General features: G+C 43.1%; 1 protein-coding gene across 7 annotated transcripts in view; it reads left to right on the forward strand.

Annotated features, from left to right (window-relative positions):
• Positions 1-2810: 2810 nt before the first annotated feature.
• The window catches only part of prr7 (proline rich 7 (synaptic)), a 32870-nt gene continuing 22964 nt past the window's right edge, over positions 2811-12716 (forward strand). Inside the window, exons 1-2 of one of the 7 annotated variants that reach the window (XM_085471069.1) lie at positions 2811-3067; positions 4961-5288. The gene's annotated coding sequence lies outside the window, so the exon portion shown is untranslated. Of the gene's footprint in view, positions 3068-3619; positions 3838-4907; positions 5289-12716 lie in introns of those variants that run through there. The other 6 variants (XM_085471070.1, XM_085471071.1, XM_085471068.1 and 3 more) reach the window with 6 other exon arrangements.

Here is a 12716-nt window from a genome sequence, read left to right on the forward strand (position 1 = left end):
TTTTAATTGGCTATCTGACCAATAACACAGCCTGCTGTTTGGTAAAGACCATCACTGCTTGGTGATTAAAACTCCAGTATGTTCTCTGAGTTTCAGAAAGAAGAGGCCGTTACAGATCAGCTGCCAAACATGTAGCTGACGTGCCATATAGTTGAAAATACCTCATAAACAGACAGGTCTGAGCTTAACTCTAAACAGGTCACTGGTTTCTTGGTGGATATTAACAGGTTTCTATGACAGCCTTTTTTAGTTCCTTTGTGTCTCAGAGTGTGGCCTCCAGGCTCTTTGCCCACTGGAGCGACAGGTCGTTGAACTACATGCCATCAGGCCTCGGTTCGGTTTAGAAACAGAAAAAATGACAACAATAGCAATAAAAAAACCTCCTACTACTCCGAGTGCTGATGGCAGGAAACAAAAGCAAACTGAAATGTGCTGGAAAACGCACTCCTACGCACACGCAGACTGTCTTACAGATACGTGTGTTTGTAAGAAAACAGTGAAACAAAGCACGCTGATCGTCTCCTGCTAACAGCAGCTGGAAAAGACGCGCGACACCTCTGCAAAGACTTTAACTGGATCAGAGATGCTCTGTTCCCAGAAAAGACTGAGGATTTCTGCTATGAGAGGGTCAGTGTGTGTGTGTGTGTGTGTGTGTCTGTGTGTGTGTGTGTGTGTGTGTGTGTGTGTGTGAGAGATGAACAGCTTGATCTTTATGACGAAGGAAGCGATGAAGACAACAGGCTCAGTGTTCATCTGAAAAGCCTCTTGAAGGGACCAGCTGGAGGAAAGTTACTCATCAAAGGCTGTGTTTTTATCTGTGTGTGTGTGTGTGTGTGTGTGTCACGCCTGCAGATTGGTGCTGATTGTAGGACTCTTGATTCTGATTGGATGATTTGTACTTTTATGAACCAATCAGCTGCTATGTGTTTCAGCTCCACTTTGACAGGAAGTAATAGAAAGAAATGAAGCAACAAGCAAGTCTAAAATAATCGACTAATCAGTGACACGGTTGATTAAATGCTAACAAGATGGTTTCAAATTTGCAAGATATTGTGCTGAAACCTCACATTAAAATTTTTAAGTAACACTATTGTTGTTTATCACCTTTGACCTGCTTATGGAAATGAGTGCAACCAGCAAAGGAGCAGTCACTGAATCCAGTCTCAGAGCAGATGATTCCCTCTTTTCCTGGTTTCCTAGAGAGTCTAAACTCATCCAGGAGTTCAGGGAAAACACAACAGACGGAGCCATCGAGCGATGTTTCAACTAATACATCCACAAAGAACGAAGGACTGGAAACATACGGGGACAAAACAATCAGGGATATAAAACTCCAGCCGCAGGACCATGACAATCATCAACGCTGCAGAAGGGAGACTAGACAAAAAAATACATGGTAAAGGCAGGACATCTAAACAGGAGCAAAAACCGATATGAGGGGCCGTTTGGGCTGCACAAAGCCTCAAATATCTGAGCACGTGGAAGCAGGAACGTAGGAGCTGTGCATTTCTTCTGGTGTTTACACGTTTCAAAGATCAATCACCAGGACCTCAAAGACGCTTCTTTTTCCTTTCTTCTGCAACAGAAGGTCTGTGATGGGTTTGAAGGTTTCTTGAAAGTCACTGCCTTTAACTTGTTGTGCAACTCTCCTCATCTTTAATCCACCTCCATCCTTACCTTCGCACATAAAGGACTTCTCAGCACCTCCTTTGGAAAGTCTACGTGAGGAAACTTTACTCACTGCAACCCAAAATAAAAAGAAGCTAAACTCAAATCATTAAGAGGAAAACCAGACGTAAGCAGGCTTTTTTATTGCCTATAACCCAGAAATCAGTCTCTGTACAGAATACTGAAAGGTCACAACACCTGAAATGTATCTGCAGGGGAGAGGAGGTTTGATGAAGGACGTGTAGTCAGGCGGCACAGGTGGAGGGAAACGATGGAGGGAGGACGAATCTTTAATTTGATTCAATTTGACTGCAGTGGGCCCGATAAGACCTCTGCTCACATCTGTGGTGGGAAGCAGTGGAGATTCTAGAGTCTTCAGGGACCCTGGGCAAAAATGAACAGGGGGCCCCTCCCTGCAGTGGATGCTGGGTGCACATCTAGTAGGATCAATTAAAAGTGGAAGTTTGAACTGATCATGTGGAGAGGGGGCCCCTTACCCTTCACGTTGCTGCTGGTGCCAGAAAGTAATGATTCTGACAAAATGTAATAAAGGAATGTTCAAGACACTTTCTGATAACATAAAATTAAAAAATGTTGTAGAGTTGAAATTGTATCGTAATAGTTCCAATCTAGAGAATTAAACGGACGTCCCTGGAGTCTAGCACGTAATAAAATACACACCGCACATAATTTACATAATTTACACCAACACACCTCAGAGTAACTTAGTCAAAAGCTTCTTTCAGCTGCTCCTTTATTCATAACAGATCTCCAAAGCGATTTGTTTCTCCTCCTGGGATCAGCCCTGCCTTTCATCTCTGGTGGGGACGAAATTTATAACAGAGGAAAAAGAAAGGCATGAAATTTCACTAAAATCCAACAAAGGCAGCAATGTAGCGAGACTGAAAAGACTGCTATGAATAATTATTTGGGCCTCTTGGTGCAGCAGTTGGGTATATCCCCTCTCTGACATCACATAGGTGCAATGATAGAAAACAAACTGTGTAAAGCTGGGTATTTAGAGCAGTGTAAGGCCTGGCCTTTAGCTCACAGGGATTACTTGTGCACAAACTAACCTCGGTATTAGAAACTTTGCCCATATTTAACATGAACAGCCACCACTGGAACAGGAGATGCATGACAGGAAATAAGGAAAGCTCGTTGTTCAGCAGGAAAACTAGCACAAAACACTTTCTCAGAAGCTGGAAATTTTTAACTAGAGATGCAGCATGCTATATGTGATTTGAATCTAGTGTAATGAAGAAGTTTGAAAGTCAAATGAGCTGCAGGTAGTCTGAGCTCAGCCCCTGAAATCTGACCACTGATGCAGAGCCTTCAGCCATTATGTTAGCTGGAGCCTTTTATATATGGACTCGGACGGCACACTGATGCCTTACAGGTAAGTTTACCACTAATGACAGTGTAAATATTTAATGTTCAGGAGGTGCAGGTGTGTTAAACAGTCACCTGATACGAACTCACTGGTTTGTAGCATCGTGTTAAATATTAAAAGCAGGAAACCACAACTGAGTTAATGTAAGTTACTGCTCAGCTCACAGGAGACTGCTTTGAAAATGCAAGCCTCAGAAACACTGGGGACTACATTTCCCATAACACGTTACTTTGAAACAGCCTTGTTTGTAGTAAATCAGACTTTATGCTACCTTGATGTAATGACAAAGCTTATCAGGTACACCTTGTGTAGCTGAGTTACAGCTAGCTGGCTAACTGTCTCCGTGTTCACTGTTGCTACAGAAGTTATGTTAGCCATACAACTGTACTTACATGACTTACTGATGGCTAAAATAAAAACTGTTTGATTATCCATCAGTTTGACATTATAAATAAATGTTGGATCATGTTATCTGGTGAGTTATTTTTTGGCAAGCTAGCCAGTTAACATTTCACTTAGGTATGAGTTTGCTAGCAATAATATTAGCAAGGAAGCTATGGTTAGCTTGCTAGTTATACGCTGCAGAGAGGGTTAGTTTGTGATGTAACCTTTCAAATTAGATCATTAGCTAAGTTAGCATCAGCCCCTAATAGTTAGGACGGATTAGCTGACCTTATTACCTCTTGCTAAGTGACGTAGCTAACAAATGAGAAAGGGCAATGGCGTTAGCTACCACTGGCTAGAATAAACAAGATGAAATGGCTGGCAATGCACAGGTAGGACACCTGACGTCTTATTTTAATTCATCTTTTATTCAAAGCCTGTGGTTCATCATGCACTGTGTGCTAGAGCCTCGGCATAGGATTTTTCAGACTAATACCGATATTTGGTGATTTAGCTATCCGATATATCAGCCGATATTTTTTCTTTCATACACATGAAACATGAACAGATTTCCTTAACATTTGTTATGTGCCGTTATTTACGACTTCTCGCTCAGATAACATGATAGTGCAGTTTAAAAGAAATTTAGTTTCAATGTCAAAATAAGTTGTAGATCACGTTCAGCCTGACTCAATTCAGTTTAAATTTAGTTTTACTAATATGTGGGGATAGGTTAATTAAAAAATGTAAATTGCCCATAGGTGTGAATGCGGGACTGAATGTGAGTGCGAATGGTTGTCTGTCTCTGTGTGTTGGCCCTGCCACAGACTGGCGACCTGTCCAGGGTGTACCCCGCCTCTCACCCTATGACAGCTGGGTTAGGCTCCAGCACCCTGCGACCCTGAAAAGGATAAGCAGAAGCGAATGGATGGATGGATGGATGGATGATATAGCAACAGCAGTCTCCTCGAGTCGCTGTATAATATTTCTCTCATAAGCCAGCATGAGAGAAATATGCTTTCTTTCTCAGACTCTGCTCAGATCAGCTGGTTTTCATATTTGGGGCAGCAAACACCTGTTATTTGTCCACCTGGTGGACAAACTATGCAACAACAACCCTCGCACTGGTTGAAGGGTGTTTCTCTTTCACATGTTTAGTTTTAATATAGTTATCAGCTATTATATCAGCAGATATATGTTGCATATATCTGCTGATATATCAGTCTGGCTCCGTGGCATGCTGTGAGGAACTTGAACTTATTTTAAGCAGCTTGTGTTTTATTTGCTTCCACTCCTCCAGCTGGATCTCAGGTGCAGTGAGGAAGACTTCCTCAGAAATCCCCACAGCAGTAAAATCCACCCAGTTTAAACTGTCTGACATGGAAACATCTCTCATCGCTTTACGCCTCTCTGCCTTCCTTCCTTCCTTCCTTCCTTTCCTCCTTCTGTCTTCCTTTGCCAGTTCGTGCGTCCTTGGAAAAACCCGGCAGCTTGATTTGTATTCTCATCATTCAGACAGACAGACAGACTGCTGGGCCGAGAGTCACGAAACACTCCTGCTGCTGCTCCGCTGATGGAGAGGAGGGGAGGGACTGAGTGAAGGAGAGACAGAGGGAGAGAGAGGAAGAGGGAGGAGCCAGGCTGTCAAGGTGAAAACCTCTTTTTTTTATCAGCCTGACGTCCAAAACACGACGCGCAGCGCTGCCGGGAGGAGGCAGAGGAGAGAGGAGCTCCCATCTTTACCGAGGAGAAACTGTGTTTACCTTTTTGGTTTTTAAATTGTGGACTCTAAGTTGAATGGCTCAGTGAGCGGAGCCCGTCGGAACCAGCGCAGGAATTAAAGGTGAGTTTGTTTTTTTCGATAACGTGGAGTTGTTACCTGCGCTGTCACGTTATCCTGGCGTGTCTGTGCGCAGACACTCCCGTGTTTTTGGCATCGGTGCTCCTCGGAGCTGCTCTGCAAAGGTCCCTCCTGCTGCTGGGGAATTAAAGGAGAGACCTTTGGAGAGCAGCAGTGCGTCTGAGCGGTTGCGTAATGTGGAAACCGATCAGGGCGTTTTGGGGACGATTTCACAGACACGACTCCGCTTAACGCAGAGTCACTAAACACAAAACAAACACTTTCCCGCGCACTTTTAGCGCCAGCTGCGCGCTCTGAGCCTCTTTAGCGACACATGGTTGCACCTGACGCACAGGTAGCTCTGAGTGTGGACTGCTTCGGATCAGCCGCAGCTCCACCTAACACGGCCTCGATGTCACGGGTGACAGCTGGAACACATCTGGCCCACTGAACACTTTGGAGTGCGCAAAGTGAGTCATAAACGCCAAAAGTGGCCAAGAAGAAGCAGGTGCAGTTACTTACTGACACCTACACCTGCTGCCGTAAAACGTGTCCTCTGTTTGAGAGGAAGGTCCAATTTAGGGGCCCTAGAGGTCACGTGGGTGCAGTGATTTATAAGCAGATGAATAAACGATTGTGAAGATTTATTTGGCCAAACTTCAGGTGTGTTGTGACACCTGGGCTACATCCACAGAGCCCTTCCTGGTGCTGTAGCTGTGCTATAAATGACCCAGACTGACGTCAGATGTGTCCATTATCGGGGAATAAATTCCAGTGCAGAGAGCTGAAAGTGAAGCTTGAGCAGCGACTGATGGACGAACACTTGAATGAAGAAGAAGAATTAGATTTGTAAGTTGGTATGCATTTAGTTTCCCTCAGTTTATTGAGAAACAATAAAGCGTTGATCACAGGGCAGGAACCTTTCAGCAGCTGAGTGGACTCAGTGCTGATATTTACTGACCAGCTTTGTTGTAGTAGGACTGTCATGATAGACATGATATTATTACTGCACTGTTTAAATGACTTTCACTGACATTTCTCTTGGTCTCAACACCACAGACTGTATATAAATTTGGACTTTGCCACAGTTGTTGTGTTTATAACCAGAGGTAACAGGTGTGACTGAGACACCAGCTCTGCTCGCTCACAGTTTGAGGGGAGCAACGATCAGAAACAAACTCTGCTTTATTATTGGCTTTACTCTGAAGTTTAATTCAGTTCAGTTGAATTCATGTAGTGACAGATCAAATGAACAGTCAGTATCAGAGAGAAAACAATCAGGTGGTCCACTCTGAGGAAGCACTTGGAGACTCTGGGGAGGAAGAAGTCTTTTTTTAACAGGAAGAGGACAATAATAGAAGCAGGATCAGGGAGAGGCACCCATCGGGGGTGGAGTCAGGGAGACAGAAAAAAAACACAAACTAAACAACCAGCACCCTGAGCCAATAGCAGCAGGGCTCTGGGTCACCTGATCCAGCCCGACCTAAAAGGAAAGCTTCAATCGTAGTGTGAACAGTAACGAGGGTGTCTCTGTCTGCTGAACCCAGACTGGGAGCTGCTTCCACACAGCGACCTGAAGCTGAAGGCTCTGCCTCCCATTCTACTTTTAGCAACCCCAGAAATCCAAAATAAACCAGAGAAAGCAGTGATCTGTTAGGGGGATAAGCTACTGTGAGGTCTTTAAGACAGACACGGGCTGCTTGTCCCAGACTTGTCAGGAGAAGGATTTAGAATTAAATTCAGGATTTAATTAAAGAGAAGCTAGTTAGGCCCCATCAGTACTCTGCTGCAGCATTTTGGATCAACTTGAGGCTTTTCAGGGAGCAGCCTGATAATTCTTTACAACAGCTCAGCCTAGAGGTATAAATGTTTGGACTCATTTTTACTCTGGATGTTTCTAAATTTGATGGTATTGAGATGAATTTGTTTGCATTATTGTAAGAGGCAACTTCTCATGTCTGGACTTGATTGCATTCACTGACTGCACAGAGTCATTCCTCCCAACAAGCTTCCTCTCTAACACGATAAAGTCTCGACCTTGTGTTGTTGTCCTTCTGCTGCCTCTGGATAAAATGAGCCGAATGGAAACTTGCACCTTTACTAATGTGTTTCACGTCGTTTTGAGCCAGGCCTTTTGAAGTACAAATGCATCGAGCTGACACTCATCGGTATGTGAAGTTTGCTTCATTATGGACACAAAACCGGTGAGACGGGATCAAAGCAGAGCTGAGGGGCTTCAAATCGGCGCTCATTTAAATCGGTTTCAACGTGCAGCTCCTCTGCACAACAAACAGCAAGAAGGCGTCGAACAGAATACGGCAGAGACCTTCTTATCCGACCGAGGAGCTCAGGAACCTGCTGCTGAGGCCGAGACGAGGGCAACATTAGGCCTGATTGGACACACCTGTGGAGCTGCAGAGACGTAAAGTACCCCATCGCCGTGTTTAGTATGTGACGTCGGATTGTTTTGTATTCAGTGAGCATGTGAAGCATCTGCAGGTGAAGCTGCTCTGCAGCCTCAGTCGTGACTCAGACCTTTATCCTCAGGCTGGTCCTTAGAAGTGACTCAGCTGGTTTATGGCCCCAAAAAACCAAAAACAGGCCTTTTTTGTTTCAGTGGACTTACTCTGCTCACACCTCAGTGCTTTTATTCTTGGGCTCTCCTAGAATAGCTTATTATGGTTGAAAGCTCAAAATAATCATCCCTCTGTCTGAAGCAAGCTGTTTTAGCTCCTCCCCCTTAAATACAACTTACTCGTAATTCGCTGTTCTTCATAAACAGAATGTTTTAAAAGGGGGTGGGGCTTCTGTACCTAAAGTGATCTTAGGGAAAGCCCCACTCTATGACATCATGCAGATCGAAGAGCAGGTCAGTGAGCAGTCTGTGCTTTTGGCTCGCAGGGATTACTTTATTTGAAATCAACAGTTTCTGTATGACAGGAAATAAGGAAAAGCAGATAAGTGCCCTTTAACCCTGCTGAGATATTCAGATTTGATAGTGGTGATCTGTAGGGCATGAAACGGCAATAAACAGCTCTGTTTACTTGCTTACACAAATTGTAGGACAAATTTTAGGTTAAAAAAAAAAAAAAGTCAGAAAATGTCTCTAAAACAGGCATGAAGCAGAAAATGTTCACCTCATAGTCACGATTTCATTTGTCCTTTCAGCCACATTCTCTCAGTGACCTTTGAGAAATGAGAGTGCTGCAGACTTTTAAAGGACACCAGCAGGAAAAACCGCTCGTTTCCAGGAAAAAGGTCTTAAGATTTTATCCGACACCCTCAGCATGTGGATCCGGTGATCATGAGGGACTTTTGAGTGAAAAGTGACGACAGATGTGTTGCTTTGAGAGGAGACGGCGTGACCTGCTGAAGCAGAAACACTGAATCCTGACAGAGATCAACCCGAGCTGGAAATCTTAAAGCTGGAAATACATGCTGGGAGGAATTTTCCATCTTAACAGGATACCTGAAGGTTTTTTTTTCTTTTATTTGTAATCGCACATGATCACTTTCATTTCTAAAACTAGACCAGATATGATTTTGCCAAATTTAGATGTTGCTTTTAGAGCATTGTCAGGAACTGGGCCGTACGGTCATGACAAAGAAAACCCCAGACATGGTTAGGAATGTATCCCAAGCTGCTTTATTCTTTTAAAGCAAGTGAAACAGAAAAGAAACCCTACTGTCAAAAACAAACAGTGATGTGTGTAATCAGTACCATCAGTAGTGTGTGTGAAACATGTAATAGTGTCAAAAGCAAAAACCTAACGCAGCCAGAGTCCAACCTAAAGGCTTTTTATATAGAGTCCCGGCTCACTGGCCCAGATGTTGCCAGTGTCACTGATTGTAAACGGGAACTCCGCCTCTCCAACGCCTGCAAACAAGACACACGTGAGCCAAAAGGAAGGCAGGGTGCAGTGGGTCGTCACAGCGTAGAAATGAACTTGTGAATCTTTCTGTGTTCATGTGTTGAATGCCTTCATGCATTTTATGACTCGAGGAATTAAGAGTTGCTTGCAACATACATTAGTGACAAGCAATAGCCAGATGTGCTGGTGACCTGTTTCTTCACATTGTTGGACGTTGGTCAGATTCAAAACCACACCAAATGTGGCAGATCTTTACTTTTGTCCTTGCTCCAGCTCTCCAACATGATTTTCACCTGGATAGGTTTTGTGCAGTTTTGGAAAATAGATGATGACAGGATACTTGCAGCCTTAGTTTTTCTCTTTCCGATTTTAAAAAATTGCTCAATGAGTTTGGTAATTTAAAGTCTGACCTGTTGGTGGCAGTGTTGTCTCACTGTTAAGATTTCCAAGGATTTTTCCTGTCTCTCTCCCTTCAGACCCATCCGGTTGCAGCAGATGGCTGCCCATCCCAGAGACTGGTTTTGCCAGAGGTTTCTTCCTGTTAACAGGGAGTTTTTCTTTCCCACTGTCACCAAGGGTTTGCTCACAGGGGACTGTCTAAATGTTCAGGTTGTTTCTGTGTAATTGAAAGGTCTTTACTTTACAATATAAAGCACTTTGAGGTGACTGTTGTGCTATATAAATGGTGAAAGATTGAATTAAAGACAGGCACAGTGATGCAGAAAGGTGTGCTTGCAGAGTGAAGTGATGATGGCAGCATTTGCAGATGCAGATCAGGATTGTTTTGTGTTGTTCATGTTGGGGGATGTGGTTTAAAATCTTTCCAGCTATGAAGTAGCTAAAGTGGTTTAAACTGATGTGGGATGCTCACATGCCTCAGCTGCAGTTTTCCAGGAAAGGTTTCCAGCTCCAGAAGCTAGAAAAACTCCTGGAAAGCCTTCAGCTGCTGAAATTGCCAACAAGAGCTTTTTTGGCTTTGACTATTCTCAAACAGACTGCTTGTAGTACAATTATGAGTTTGCACTTTTAAACCCTTATTGAAGTTTACATAGCTGGTTTTGATAGACGGCTAAGAATTTAGAGCAGCTTGTGACCTCTGAGGAAGTGCAAACCTTTAGTTACAGCATCCGTAGGTATTTCATAACTGTTTTTCATTAGTGTTTTGTCAGGGTAGGCAGTGAAATCTAAAAAAAGAGATATCAATTGAAACATACCTAATGCGATCTGCCTCTTTTTATCTCAAGCTGTAAAGCTTCTCTAATGCCCGTTTGAATATATTATTATACGACTGCCACAGTTTGCTATTGTCTCTGGAAGCAGAATTAATGGCGCTTGATTGCTGGGCCACTGATACCCGTATGAGGTAGGCATTCTCCAGGGAGTGTCCGTCTCCTTTTAACAATTGCTAGAGTTTGTCAATGTGAGAAGCTCGCAGCTGGTTGTTTGGACATGCACATTATGGATAAACCTGTGGTCTTTATGGTACATTAGCATGTTAGACAAGCTGCTGCTGGCTCTGAGCTCTGTCATCAAGTGTGCTTGGTGTACAAACAGAGCTAGTATTAGTGTCATTGTTCTGTTTTCTTACTCCCCAATTCAAGTGTATCATCCTACAGTGGCTAATGAAGGACAATCAACTATGGCCGCAGTTTATCTGTAGTGAATGTAGGCTGTTAGTCCACTGTTTACATCAGCCAGGTGTCAACTCCTGTTTGTTTTAGAGAAGGCTATCAGACTTTCATGAAGTTTGATAGAGTCGATGAGTCAGTGACACTCATGCCTGTTCACTGCTACTAGCCTCTGTTAGCTGCTGTTAGCCTCTGTTAGCTGCTGTTAGCCTCTGTTAGCCTCTGTTAGCCTCTGTTAGCTGCTGTTAGCCTCTGTTAGCTGCTGTTAGTCTCTGTTAGCCTCTGTTAGCTGCTACTAGCCTCTGTTAGCTGCTGTTAGTCTCTGTTAGCCTCTGTTAGCTGCTACTAGCCTCTGTTAGCCTCTATTAGCTGCTGTTAGTATTAGTGCATTTTGTTTGACGTGGATCTAACATTGTTGTAGGTGGTGAATAAACTCTGATACAATGAGAGAATATAATCAATGTGTTTATCAGAGGGAAAGTGTGATTACTAAGACATGTGACTTTATGCCATGTGCCATTAGCTGATATAATGAATTAATAAATCTGCCCAAGGTCTTACACACAAATTGAGATTACTTTGTAAAATTATTTTATTTATGAGAAATAATAAATGTATCATTTTAAAAAATGTGGTTAAAACCACTGATATTTTTTTTGTTACTGTTATTCCTAAAATGTTTAATTTTCATGATATGACTTAAAGTTAGAGCTGGGGCTGATATACTGGCCAATAACAGCATCAGCATTTATAAGAGCTGTTTAATGGAAATGTAAAGTGCAGATATGAGCATCACCCTTCCACCATAGTTAGTGTTGATATTGTGTAGTTTATTAACTAGCAGCGCACTCTCCCACTTCCCTGTTAATATCGTATGTTTTGGAGCTAAAAGAGTAACTGACCTGAGCAGTCGGGCAAAGCGTAAACGAGAAATCCACAACTGGTTGAACCAATAAGCTACTCAGAAATAACTACAAATAACAAGTGTTTTTATTTTCATGCGTCTGAGGAAAAAAAACAGACAATATAGTGAATATCTAAATCACCAAATATCGATATCAGTGTTTTAAATCAGATATCCATCAGGCTCTACTTAAATTGCACCACAGAAAGGCCGCGCATGTGCGGTTACCAAACCTCGACCGTGATGGAAAATGAAATATCTAATGACCTGCTTTCTTTTCCCTCGCTCTGTGAAGCACTTTGATTTGCTCGGCTTTGACGGTGCGCTCAAGTTGTCTCGTCGAGGTTGTAACAGCTTTGCAGATAAAAGCACAATTAGAACGTATTATCTGGAAACATCTCTTTAAAGAGGTGCTTTTACTACTGCCTCTCAGCTCCCGGAGATCAGCCTCATCTCAGATTGTGGTTCGAGTGAGAGCCATTAAAAGACAAAAGGAAGAGCAAATAAAAATAGAGCGAGTGTTATGTGTATTGTTGTAGGTGTAGAGGTGGAGGTCCAAGTGTGTATCGCTTCCCTTTGATGACTGTGTCGGACAGGCAGGAAGCGTGGGGAGTAAACAAAGCCTTCCTACCATATCAGCGCTCACAGCAGATTGAAATATCAGTGGCTGTGCGACCTCACCGAGCCCTCAGCTGATGAATCACCACTACTGAACAGTATTAAATTGCAACAGACACAAGGGTGTGACTCCCAAAGGTGCTGTAGGATGGAGGGAAAATACACGGCTTAAATGAAACGGTAATCTAGCACAAGTGTCCGATTCAGAGAAGAAAACACAGCCCTCAACCTTTAGCTCATTTAGATTTTTTTTCATGCAGCATGACAAAGTCAGAAATGTTTTATAATTGTAGGGAATGTTTTTCACTTTAGCTAGACTCATGAGGTAATCCCGACTGCTGAGTGTATTTCAAAGTGAGAGGAATTCACACAGGAGTCGTTCTGACTGGAGAGAAAGAAGAAGTCCCTG

Source organism: Copadichromis virginalis, linkage group LG10, assembly GCF_057382275.1.
Source record: "Copadichromis virginalis isolate Kocher_CV1m ecotype Utaka linkage group LG10, C_Virginalis_male_GT1.1, whole genome shotgun sequence".
Classification (NCBI taxonomy): domain Eukaryota; kingdom Metazoa; phylum Chordata; class Actinopteri; order Cichliformes; family Cichlidae; genus Copadichromis; species Copadichromis virginalis.